The sequence below is a fragment of the Jaculus jaculus genome, chromosome 19, assembly GCF_020740685.1.
Source record: "Jaculus jaculus isolate mJacJac1 chromosome 19, mJacJac1.mat.Y.cur, whole genome shotgun sequence".
NCBI classification, from domain to species: Eukaryota; Metazoa; Chordata; class Mammalia; order Rodentia; family Dipodidae; genus Jaculus; species Jaculus jaculus.
This window is the reverse complement of record NC_059120.1, coordinates 9,054,080-9,065,960: the sequence shown is the minus strand read 5'-3', so window position 1 is coordinate 9,065,960 and position 11,881 is coordinate 9,054,080. Positions and strand designations below refer to the sequence as shown.

At 37.4% G+C, this 11,881-nt stretch overlaps 1 pseudogene; it reads left to right on the top strand.

Annotated features, from left to right (window-relative positions):
- The first annotated feature begins 2,486 nt into the window (after nt 1–2,486).
- Nucleotides 2,487–3,090, top strand: LOC101612253 (annotated as a pseudogene).
- Nucleotides 3,091–11,881: the final 8,791 nt, after the last annotated feature.

Sequence of the window (11,881 nt, the reverse complement as noted above, 5' to 3'; positions counted from 1 at the left end):
TATCTCTGCCTCCCGAGTGCTGGGATTAAAGGCGTGTGTCACCACACCTGGCCTCAGCTTTACATTTTTTTTCCCTGCAATTTCCCATTTGCTATGGACATGCTGTGACTAACCAGAGATAGCAGAAATAGCAGAAGAAAGCCATGTTTCTGTGAGTACTGACCACTCACCGATACAACCCCAGAATAAACTCTGTGTTTTAGTGGAAGTAACACAAGGAAAGAACATGTGGAATCAGCACATTTTTTACTCACACAGAAGTTCTACTTTCTCTAGTTGACAAATGACAGAACAAGCATGAATTTCTTCAACACCTTCACTGAACACAGTGTCTCTAACCCTGTCTACATATCAGAATTACCAAAGGAGATTTAGATACGTCTGGCTGGAAGAAGAGGATTCTCCCTGGTGTCTTTGGGTCTGGGCCAAGGAGATTCCCACAGAGAGCAGGCACTGAAATCCACTGGTGTGAGTTATATATTTGGGAAACTTTATGCCATAACTTCATGTATAACATTGAACTACATGTCCCTCTATTAGAGTACCAGGCTACTGAGGTTATATGCCATCACAGCTAATTGCTGAATGCTCTTCCTGAACTAATTTGACCATAATGAGACATTGCTAAAGTAGTTTTCTAACTTGCATTTCATAGTGTGGAAAACTCTTACATAATACTTTGTGCTGTCTCAGAAATTACTGTAAATTAACTGGTAAATGATTAAGAATATACTCATCTTACTTTTCTCCTAAATGCTAGTCTAGTTTTAATAAAATTTATCAGCCTCAGGTTAAGCAAAGAAGTTAATAATGACATCATGATTAAAAGAATGCTTGACTCAAACGTGTAAAGGGTGTTAGAAAATGCCACCCCAAAAGGTGATTATGGATTATTTTGAGGTGAAGGCACCTTAAAACTTATTGTTTGGCATCCCCCTCTTTTACTCAAAGAAGCAGGAAAATAACTGTACTAAACAAGTCCTCCTTATACCTAGAGGGAAATGACATTCTGATTCCCAGTGATGGGGAGTTGAGGCCACGGGGAGTATATATACAAAAATCTCATGACGTAACCTTTATCATCCTTATGATTTCTCTATTATGAATGAGCTACCCCATGACCTTCTGTCCTGTCACATCTTCATATTTAATTCAACCTTGTTTATGTCTTCCTTCTCTTGTTCTAATACCTGTCTTATGTCCCTGTAATACATAGATCCATGTGAAGACCCAAAGATGATAATGAAAATTTCTTTCCTCCATTTACTTAATTTACCACTGAAAGTCTTTGTATCAAGATTGTCCCAGGCTGGAGTGGGTGATGACTTGTGACCATCTAATACACCTAGTATACTGTTGTACACTCTGGAGTCCTACCATGAAAAACTCTAAGACCCAAGTCAATGAAACAGACATGTCTCATGGGTTAAGCTATAAATGCAAAAAAAGGTAAACATGTCTGTGGCAAATGAAGAAATTTGGTAAATACTAATCCGTAACAAAGTAGAATTGAGAGTAGAAATATAAGGATATCATCTGATCTTCTGGAAGTAAATGACTAGTCTATACTTTTAGTATATGGTCAGTAGTTTTCCTAATCAAACTGGTACTTAGTTGGTCTTGTCACTTGCCAGAGAGTTCTAAGTGCTTCAACCATAGCAATTTAAAATCTCATTAATTAAATATATAAAGGAATGGCATTATGATATTGCATGTACCCCACTGAAAAAATGGAGAAAACTGCTTCTGATTAAGTAAAGTGGAGTTCACATTAAACCTTTGTGTCAAAATTATTAAAAATTGAAAATAAGTAAAATATTTGTAAAAACAATGGTATATGGTAATAGAAATATTTAAGTATTGGGATTTTGCAAGAAAACATAATTATGCTAAATTTGTAAATATGGAGGTTGAGTATGAGGAGGGCATGTCTCAGGGATGAAGGGATCCTTCTTGAACACATAGTAAATTCTTAATGTTGAATGCTGGTACTGCAGCTATGTGTTTGTTTAGAGTGGAATATTAAGAGAATTCATACAAAAAAAGTTTGAATCAATTATCTATTTATTATGATCTTAAGTATATTCCTCTAAAAAGGCAATAATCTGGTGGGGTATAAAATTTCAGGAAGAAGCATCAGTTTTCATGGAACTTTTTCCCTCAGCGTAAAGCAGTCCAAATCATCTTATCATAAGATAGCATGTACATTTTAGCCTGCAAAACTCACATTGTAAGACCCACATACAGGAAGCCAGGTTCAACAAATAAGGTCCAAAATAAAGTTACATTTTGGCTATAAGCAATACCCAGTGATCTCTCTATATACACTGTTTACAAATAATAAAAGTCTGTTATCCCCTCTACCGGCGCTGGCCCGGCCGGAAACCCTACTGCCAAGCCCCGTGTCGTCAACTTTCACGACCCGGTGGATGAAGGAGGCGACAGGAGAAGTGCTCAGGGGTCTGGTTGCTGGGTTATATGATCAAATGATGCTGTTTGGAAAACTTTCCCAGCAGCTGTGCAGCTTAAAGAAACTCCCATGGTTGTGTGACTGCAGATTCTTCTGGGGATGGCTGAATACAGTGTTTAATAAAATAGATTATGAGCGCATCAAAGATCCTGGTCCTGATAGAGCAGCATCCGAGTGGCTACTGCACTGTGGGGCCACAGTACGCTGCCATGGCCAGGAGAGGTGGCAGAAAGACTATAATAGCCTCTCAACAGGCTCTCTGGACAAATACAAGAGTCAAGTAATAGATGCTCCTGACTCGTGTATCATGGGCATTGGAATTGATCACATGGAGGGCCTAGAGCATGTTGAAAAAAATAAAACTATGCAAGTGCTATTATATTGAAGATAACTGTTTACAGAGACTTAGTCAACTTGAAAAACTACAGAAAAGCCTGTTGGAACTGGGAATAATTTCTTGTGGGAATGTCACAACTAAAGGCTTCATGGCTTTGTGTCATTTTAGAAATCTCAGGTATTTGTTCTTAAGTGATCTTCCTGGAGTAAAATAAACAGAAAATCTTGTCCAAGTCCTTATGACATCACTGCCTTCCCTGGAACTAAAATTGCACTTGAAGTAAAATAATAATAACCAACAAGTGTTTCATTTCAGTATAAATGATCATTTGAAATTATTGATTCTAAATAAATAGTAACAAATATTACATGATCATCAGTAGAACTGCAAAGATGTCCCATAACATATTAGAAGTAGAGACTGTACCGTATTAAAAAATACGTAAAAATGACTAAATTATTTGGTTGGAAGTAAGAAATGATGTACATTAAACCATTTTAATAAAAATGTAAAATAAGTAACATTTTAATTCTAATATATTCATTCATATATATGGACTAAAATATCCCTTGGGGTTGATATTCAGAGTTCTTCAAAGTGATTTAACAGTGATACATAATTTAAAAAAAATTATTTGAGAGAGAAAGAAAGAGGCAGATAGAGAGAATGGGCTCACCAGGGCCTCTAACCATTGCAAACACACTCCAGATACATGCGTCACTTTGTGCAGCTAGCTGATGTGGGTACTGGGAAATTGTACCTGGGTCCTTAGTCTTCACAGGCAAGCACCTTGAACATTAAGCCATCACTTCAGCCCACATATTTTTTTTATTGTATTACAATTATTTACATTTTACTTTAAAGTTATCAACTTATATTACTATAAATGCAAAATTATGAAAAATTGGATACTCAGTTATAGATTCCTTAGCATAGCCGGTTATGCACTGTACTCAGTGGTTCTTTCACATCGTCTCCGGTTGCGTGCATTTCTCATGTTCTTGCATTTCTGTCTCCTTGATAATTAACATACATGCCCTTTCTCAGAAGGAATAACTGAGCTAATTTGTCTATTTTTAGATATATGCTAGGAGTAGTACTTGACTGTATTCACATAGGTTTGTAATGCACTAGAACAGAGGTAACAATCATAAAGACCAGCAAACTATACTTATTTTTCTTATCTGCTAATGAACAGAAAATGGTAATGTGTTGATTAGAAGCAAATTGTGTTTTCCTCAAATATCCTGAATACTATGTCCTCTGAACTCAAACATCAAAATTATAATCACAAAAATGAATTTGTATCTAGAAAACAGTAATAAAGAATGTTTTAAGTAGATTTAAAAAATATGTTATGCATTCTAACAAAAAAAGAGATCAGTTTACTGTGATTCATTTTGTGACAGAGGTGATTTACTTTTCTCCTTTAGGATTAGATAGATTTCATTATAGAAACATAAAGCAAAATGATCTTGGCATTTGCCAAGGCTATTATCAAGAAACACACAGAAAACGAAAGAAATTAAGAAAGAAAGAAAGAAAGAAAGAAAGAAAGAAAGAAAGAAAGAAAGAAAGAAAGAAAGAAAGAAAGAAAGAAAGAAAGGGGGAAAGAAAGAAAGAGAGAGAAAGAAAGAAAGAAAAACTGACACAGGACTGGGGAGATGGATCTGCAGTTAACGGTGCTAGTTTGCAAAGCCTGATGGCCAGACTTTCATTCCCAAGTACCCACATAAAGCTAGTTACAATGCATGGCATATGTGTCTGGGGTTTGGTAACAAGTCCCTGGTGCAGTTGTACTCTGTTCTCTCTCTCCCTCCCTCTCTCTTTCTCTTTCTCTATCACAGAAACAGAGAGACATAGATACAGTTTCAAGGCCATAAACTGGACATGGTAGCTCTCACATATAATTCCATACCTCAGGAATCTGAAGGAAGATGATTATGAGTTCAAAGCCAACTTGGTTTTCATATCAAAACCCTGTCTCAAAAGCATAGCAAAAATAAATCTAAGGAGGGTAAGTTCATCCATGGCTTCAGAAATTCCCCTAAAGTGTAAATATAAGATGACAGGAAGTCACCCGAGGTCAAGTGCTGTTATCCTAACCCCCTGGGGCAGAATCTTAACTGTGGGGCTCGAGGATGAAGACATACGTGTGAAGACTTCCAGAGCAGAAGAATGGAAGCCTGGCTGGTTGTGGAGCAGGAGGACCTTGCTGTACCATGACTGGCTGGTTGTGGAGCAGGAGGACCTTGCTGTACCATGACCCACGGCCTTAGCATGAACACATGGATGCACTGTCCAAGCAAGTTTGTTTATTTATTATTTATTTAATTAGCTTTGGTGCTATAGAGCAACGTACTCAATACTTTGTCCATGCCACCGAAGCTTTCTACCAGTGGCCACCACCCCCAGGCCTTCTGGGCATAGTTTGTCCTCAGTGGCTGTTCCTACACAGCACTGTTCACTGACTACAGTAATGCTGGGCTCCATATATAATCTACATTTTTAAATTAAGTATTGTTGTTTATATTTTATTAATACGATTAAATATGTCTTACATTAACATACAAAGAATTGGGTGTCATTATCATATATTTTAAGCAAATTTAGATTTTTGTTTGCCTTTCCCCCTTTTCTCCTTCATTTGCCTGTGTTCTCCCTGACCTCCTTTCTACTATCGCGTTACATCATGTCACATGTTTTGTTTCTCCTTCTCACCTACCCTTCATGGATGGCCCAACATATAATTTTCATCTTTCTGGATCTGGGTTCGCTCATTCAGTATACAATTTCTATTATTCTGTTATATGATTCAGTATACAATTTCTGTTAATGAGACACTTTGGCCTAAGAACTGAATGTAGTAATTGCATGACGAAACCACACAGTTAGGAAAGAGTATGTGTGCTGACTTCTATCTGTGATACCATGTTAGGAAACATGTTTGTACTTGTGTCTATCACAGACAAGGAAGAGACGTGAGTGTGAGGAGGTAAGAGAGGAACGGATGTCGCAGTTCCTTCTCTCTGACCAGAACAGGCACGTGCATACTTTATAATCTGCCTAGGATGTTCCACTGATGTAGGACATCTCCCCGGGGGCATGACTAAAACTGGAATTGGAAAACTCCAAACCCTAGTTCTACCAGTATGCATTATGAAAACAAACCATGACTTCATCTCAGCCAGAGAGTGTTCTTTTTGATATTGGTAGAAAATATTCACAAGAGATCTTTTCTTGCAAAATGAACTTCAGCTGACATTGTAACTGCACCAACCATTGAGGTTAAATAGCATTTGTACTGAGAACAAATTCAGAGATGTAAGCACAGTCTAAAGACGGGGAAAGAAAACCTTAGTTTTTAAACATGCAGGAGTTCCTGCATTTTTTTGTGTGTGTGCTTTCAGCCTCATACTTTTCATTTATGAGAGCCAATAAATTCTATTCTCTGTGTTTAATCTTGTTTGTTTGATTCCTTTCATTTGTCACCCAGGTAAGTAGCATCATATATTAGTAGTCACACTCTCAAAGCCTATGGGGACCGAGACAATTATATACATAAAAAATGTGAGGAACAAGGACAACCAGAATACCACAGAGATGAGTAAGAACTGCATTAAACAAAAGAACGTGTGACTGGCCTGAAAATCCAACACTGCCTCATGCTGACATTGACATGAAGACAAGTTTATGATTCTGTCTAATCATTATAAATAAACAAGATTTTAATATGAAGTTTGATAAAATCACATTTCTCTCAATGAGTATTAAGTAGTATTTTATAAAATGTATAATCTCTTCCAACTTAACAGGCTGTTATTTTGCCTAGAAACACTTTTTAAGGTATACAAATAATTTACATCTTATATTTAGAAAAAATGTGACAACTATATACATACATAAATGTAAAATATTAAATTTAGAATAATTGAAATGTGAAACATTTCTAAATTTAGTTTTTGCCTCAAAATGCTTATCTCCAATCACCAATACTGGTGTTTCTAAATTTCTAGTTGTAGAAAAAAAATGATATTTTATTAATATCACAATATCATAAAATGCTTGCCTTTTCAAAAAAGAGATCATAAGCTTCCTATTTCTCCAAAAGTGATTCAAGGAATATAATTTAACAAGAAAAATGTCTATGTGATTGTGATAAATCTCAAGGCTCATTCTTGCCCAAAAGCATCTTGTCATGATTTAAAAAAACAAGAAGCAACTGTGCTTGTATAATTTAATTATCTATTAGTTCAAGATATTTCCATGTATTTTTGAGAAAAACAGTATGTAAGAGAACTTTATCTATTTGAAATGTTTCTAGATCTTCAGAATATATGTTGGTTTCCAACTGCTTTGGCAATCTTACATGTTACCATACAATCTCTAAGAGGCAGACATCATGGAGAGGAAGAGAGACCTGGGAATCATTATGTTATATGAAATAAACCAAAGACTAAGTCCTGCATGATATCACTCATATGTGGAGTTTTAAAAAGTTAACTTGGGCTGGAGAGATGGCTCAGGGGTTGAGACACTTGCCTGCAAAGACTAAAGATCTGGATTTGATCCCCCATTACCCACACAAGCCAGATGCACAAAGTGGCACATGTGGCTATAGTTTGTCTGCAATGGTTAGAAGCCTTGGTGTTCTCTCTCTCTCTCTCTCTCTCCCTCTCTCTCTCTCTCTCTCTCTCTCTCTCTCTCTCTCTCTCTCTTTCTCTTCCTCCCCCCGTATCTTTCTGCTTGCAAAAAAGTAAAATATTTTAAAAAGTTAAACTCATAGAACTTGAGAATAGAATGGTAGTTGACAAAGGTAGAGAGGGATGTGGAATGGTTGATCAATTATAGCTATAGATGCAATCGTAATGAAGTTATAGCTAGATGAGGAAAAGAAGTCCTTGGGTGTTGTTTATAAATGGGATGACTATAACAGTAATCTGATATTTAGTTCTAAAAAACGGAAATATTTTGAAATTTTGCTATAAAGAAATGACCAGTGCTTGAGGAAATAGGTGCGTAATCTGACTAAATATTATACAATATATACAGATATCAAAATATCTGAGTATTCTTATTATTACATGTTAATTTTAGGTTTTCATGAACTAGTTGAGAATAATTACTTCAAAAATATATGATTAAGGCTAAATGAGGTCAAGAACATGAGTCCCTAATCTAATAGGACTCATGTGCATAAGAACCCAATGGAGAAAACCAAGGAAAATGAATGAAAATAAATGGCCCCCGTGAGGACACTAAGAAGAAAAAAACAACTTTAAAAAACATTTTTAGTGATTTCCGAAAGTAGAGCAAGAGACAGTGCCTGTGTCAGAGAGCCAGGATTTCTTGCTGCTGCAAAAGAATTTCTGATATATGCACCATTTTGTCCATTTGTCGTTACATGGGTACTGAGGGGTAAAACCAGGGATGATAAGCTTAGACCTCTGGCCTCCAGAACTGTGGGAAGTGTATTTTCATTGCTTAAGTCACCCAGCATAAGTTATTTTTCATCATGGAGTTCCTACCCAACTAACACAGGAAGGAGTTAGACTCCTTACTGTCTTTCTGATTCAACCTTAATGGAAGAAAGGACCTCCTCTTGTCCTGTGGTGGTTTGAGTATAAATATATGCCCCACCCCCAGAGAATTAGGTGTTTTATTAAACTTGCAAATTGGGTCTCCATCTGCCTGGTTAGAGGAGGTATCATGGGGAGGAGGGGTTGCAAATCCTGGGATCCAGCTCAAAGGTATGTTTGAGGGGTGGATCTGATTTCTTGCCTGAAGTTGTTTGTAGAGAACACTCTGAGCCCTGGGAATCCTGCTTGCTGCTGGTGCATACTTTCAGCTTTTTGGTGTTTCCTGGCTGCTGGCAATTTCTCTCTTTCTGCTGGGATTTCAAAATGGTAACCAGCTTCTTCTGCCATTAATGGGATTCTCCCTGAATCTGTAAGCTTGAAATAAGTCCCTTCCTCCCATAAAACTGTGCTTGGTTGGTTGCACATGCCAGCATTGTGGAGTTGTCTCCTATTCTCCCTTTCTCCCTGCCTAAAGATTCGCAGGCTTTGAACCAAGACTTGCTCACTTCACTTCTAAAATTGTTAGGCAAAAGAAAAAAGAAAATAATAATCATTTCAAACAAGATCTTGGAAACTGATAATTTCTAGGACCTTTTTATCTTAGCTAATAGGAATTTTTATCAGGATTTTTTTTTTATAAGAAAGAATGATAAATCCAAGGAAAGAGAGAAAGGAAAAGGGAGAGAGACAGAGACAGAAAAGGGAGAGAGAGAGAGAGAGAGAGAGAGAGAGAGAGAGAGAGAGAGAGAGAGAGGGAAAACAAAGGCACAGGACTGAGAAAAGTGAGAGAAGGCAGGGTTTTTTGTTTTGTTTTGTTTTTATTTATTTATTTATTTTGTCTAGAGAGTGAAGTGACCTTGTTGTCTGCACAGGTTAAGGCTTGCCTGGGCCAGAAGCTCGTATCAGTCACCAAAACTCTGATACATTGTCTGCCAAATTGAAATGTTTTTCCATAATCAATGAAAACCTGGTGGGAATTGCATTTCTTTTTCCTTGTCTCTTTGGCATGAGGGAAGCAGATGGAGGGCTGGGGGCGGTGAGATAAAGGACAGCTTCCTCTCATGGGCAAATCAGCAAGTTATGATTCAACTCCTCAGAGAGCACATAGGCAGGCTGGATGAAACTTTTTTTTTTTTTTCACATTGTCCTATTTGAATATGACACTCTCGAGTGACACCATTTAGCACTTGGATACTTGTTAGGGAATTAAGAATTATATCTGTGTGTTTAACATGATGGAGTGATTGCTCTGTCCCAGATACAAAAAATTCCCTCTGAATTATGGGGTGATTTTCTCTTCTGGTTTCCCATCCTGGCCCCACACTGACTCGGCTGTGCACCACACTTTCCATTGCAGATACCATCCCTGTTTTTCTCCTTAGGAAGTGTTTTAGGCTTGAACTAATCACAGAAGCATCTGCTTACAAGTAACATTCATCCAGACAACATTCCTGGTGGTCTAAAGCCTGACAAAGTGACTAAGAATGGACACAGGAAATTTGTTCAAGCCGTTGTCCCAAATTTGCTTCTGTTCTTGCATTCATGAGGGTGTGTGATGCTCGCCGCTGGAGGACAGGTAAATCTCACTGGGCTGAAGGATTGCGAGGATCATTGTGAGTCCTGATTCTGCCATTTATTAGGAGTCAAAACAAAACAAATTGCCTTTGCTCCATTATCAGTGGAGTAGGAATAATAATCTCTGTGTCTAAATCCACTTTGAGAATTAACTCTAAAAAGTGGTCTTCGTATGCAATGGGCACGTGTAAATGTTGGCTCTCTTGTGCTCCCGTGAGTTGGTAGCTTGGACAAAGAGGAGTGAGCTGTGGATAAACAGAATCCAGACTGGAAAGCATTTATGTGACTTCCTACAGAACTTAGAATTTACTCTAAGGCTAATCATGGAAAAATCCAAAAGAGAACTTTTAGTAAGGAAGTAAATCATCCTGTCTGAAGTGCATCGCTTCCTGCTGAGCTCTGAATCTGGCTGTGTTCTCTTATGTCTTGCTTTTTGGGCTCACATACTTATTTTGTATCCATTTGTATAAAAGCAAGTGAGTAGACATCATAGTTCTTGAGACCAGAAAAAGAAAAAAAAAAAAGTACAATTTAACTGAGAGAGAGAGAGAGAGAGAGAAAAGAAGCTGATTGTCACTTCAAATTACCACAAATGTGACCAAAAAGAGCATCATTTTGACAAACATAAAACATCGCTTTGGAATCTATGCATATCATGACAGCTCTGTCAGTGAAGGAAAATTTTTGAAGGGACCTATTTCTAAGGTCCTGGCAAGCACGGCCGGGACACGTGGTCCCTTTGTATCCTGCAGTATATTTTACAGCCTTCCTTTCTTTTTGTAAATTTTGTGTAGTGAATTTTAAGGCAAAATGTGGGATGGAAGCCTGGAAATCTGTTTCTCACCTCTCACATATATACCCATGCTGGGGGAAATGCTGCATGTTCTCCTAATTCTGAAAACCCACAAGCAGCTAACTGCACATAACGGACACTCCAGCCCCAGCACCTGAGTCGCCTGCCCCGGCCAGGGCGCCAGGGGTCCTTCCCCACGTGTGCGACTTGCTCTGCTCTCTCCCGCCGGCTGGTGACTTTCCTGTCTTCTGTCCAGCATCAGCCATACTGCTACCACGTCTTCCCAACTCAGCCCTCCTGCTGCATCATCCTTTGCCTTTTGGATAGTTTTACTTCTTTTGTGTTCATTTGTACAAAGACAGTTACAGGAAGACAAATGAAGCTATAAAAGCCAGGCTCTAAATGTCTTTATTTTTTTTTTAAATATTCTGTTTTTATCAGCATCAGTGCATTATGCACATCTACATGAAGATATGGTTTTCTAACTTTGAAAAAAGAGCTTTGTTTTATTTTCTCAAGATAACTGGTGGCTTTTTAAAATGGAAAAAAGATAGATTAAATGGAAGCAGTCTTACAGCTGAATTTATAAGCCAAGGTTACTTGCAAATTTGCAAATCACCACAAACTTCTTTCTTTCTATCTGATGGTTTCCCTGACTCCATTCCAAATACATATTAAGCTTTGGATTACTGTTTCTAGGATAAATGCTGATAATAGTTAAAGTTACTTTTAACAGTCATTTGTGTGAGTGACAAGACAGTGAAATGGCATGCAACTGAGTTATGGCTGATTTTCAGTTCTCTCCCGAAGACAAATGTTCAGATATCTCCATGTCTTTTTGATAGCTTTGCATTTTCATCAATTTTTAGTTTGATAAATTAGTATTATGGAATTAATTGGAATTTCATGGATGAATTGATTATATTTATACATTTTAAAAGCTGAGAAATATTTACTAATTACTTAATTTGTGCTAAGCACAGCCTTAAATCATAAAGCATTGTGACTTTGATAGGAGAAGTAAATAAGTTAAGGAAGTAATTTCTGTGGACAAATGGTTATGTCACTAATGTAATACCAGCCTTCTGAAAAAAACGATACTTATTTCTCATTATGTGTCATTTATG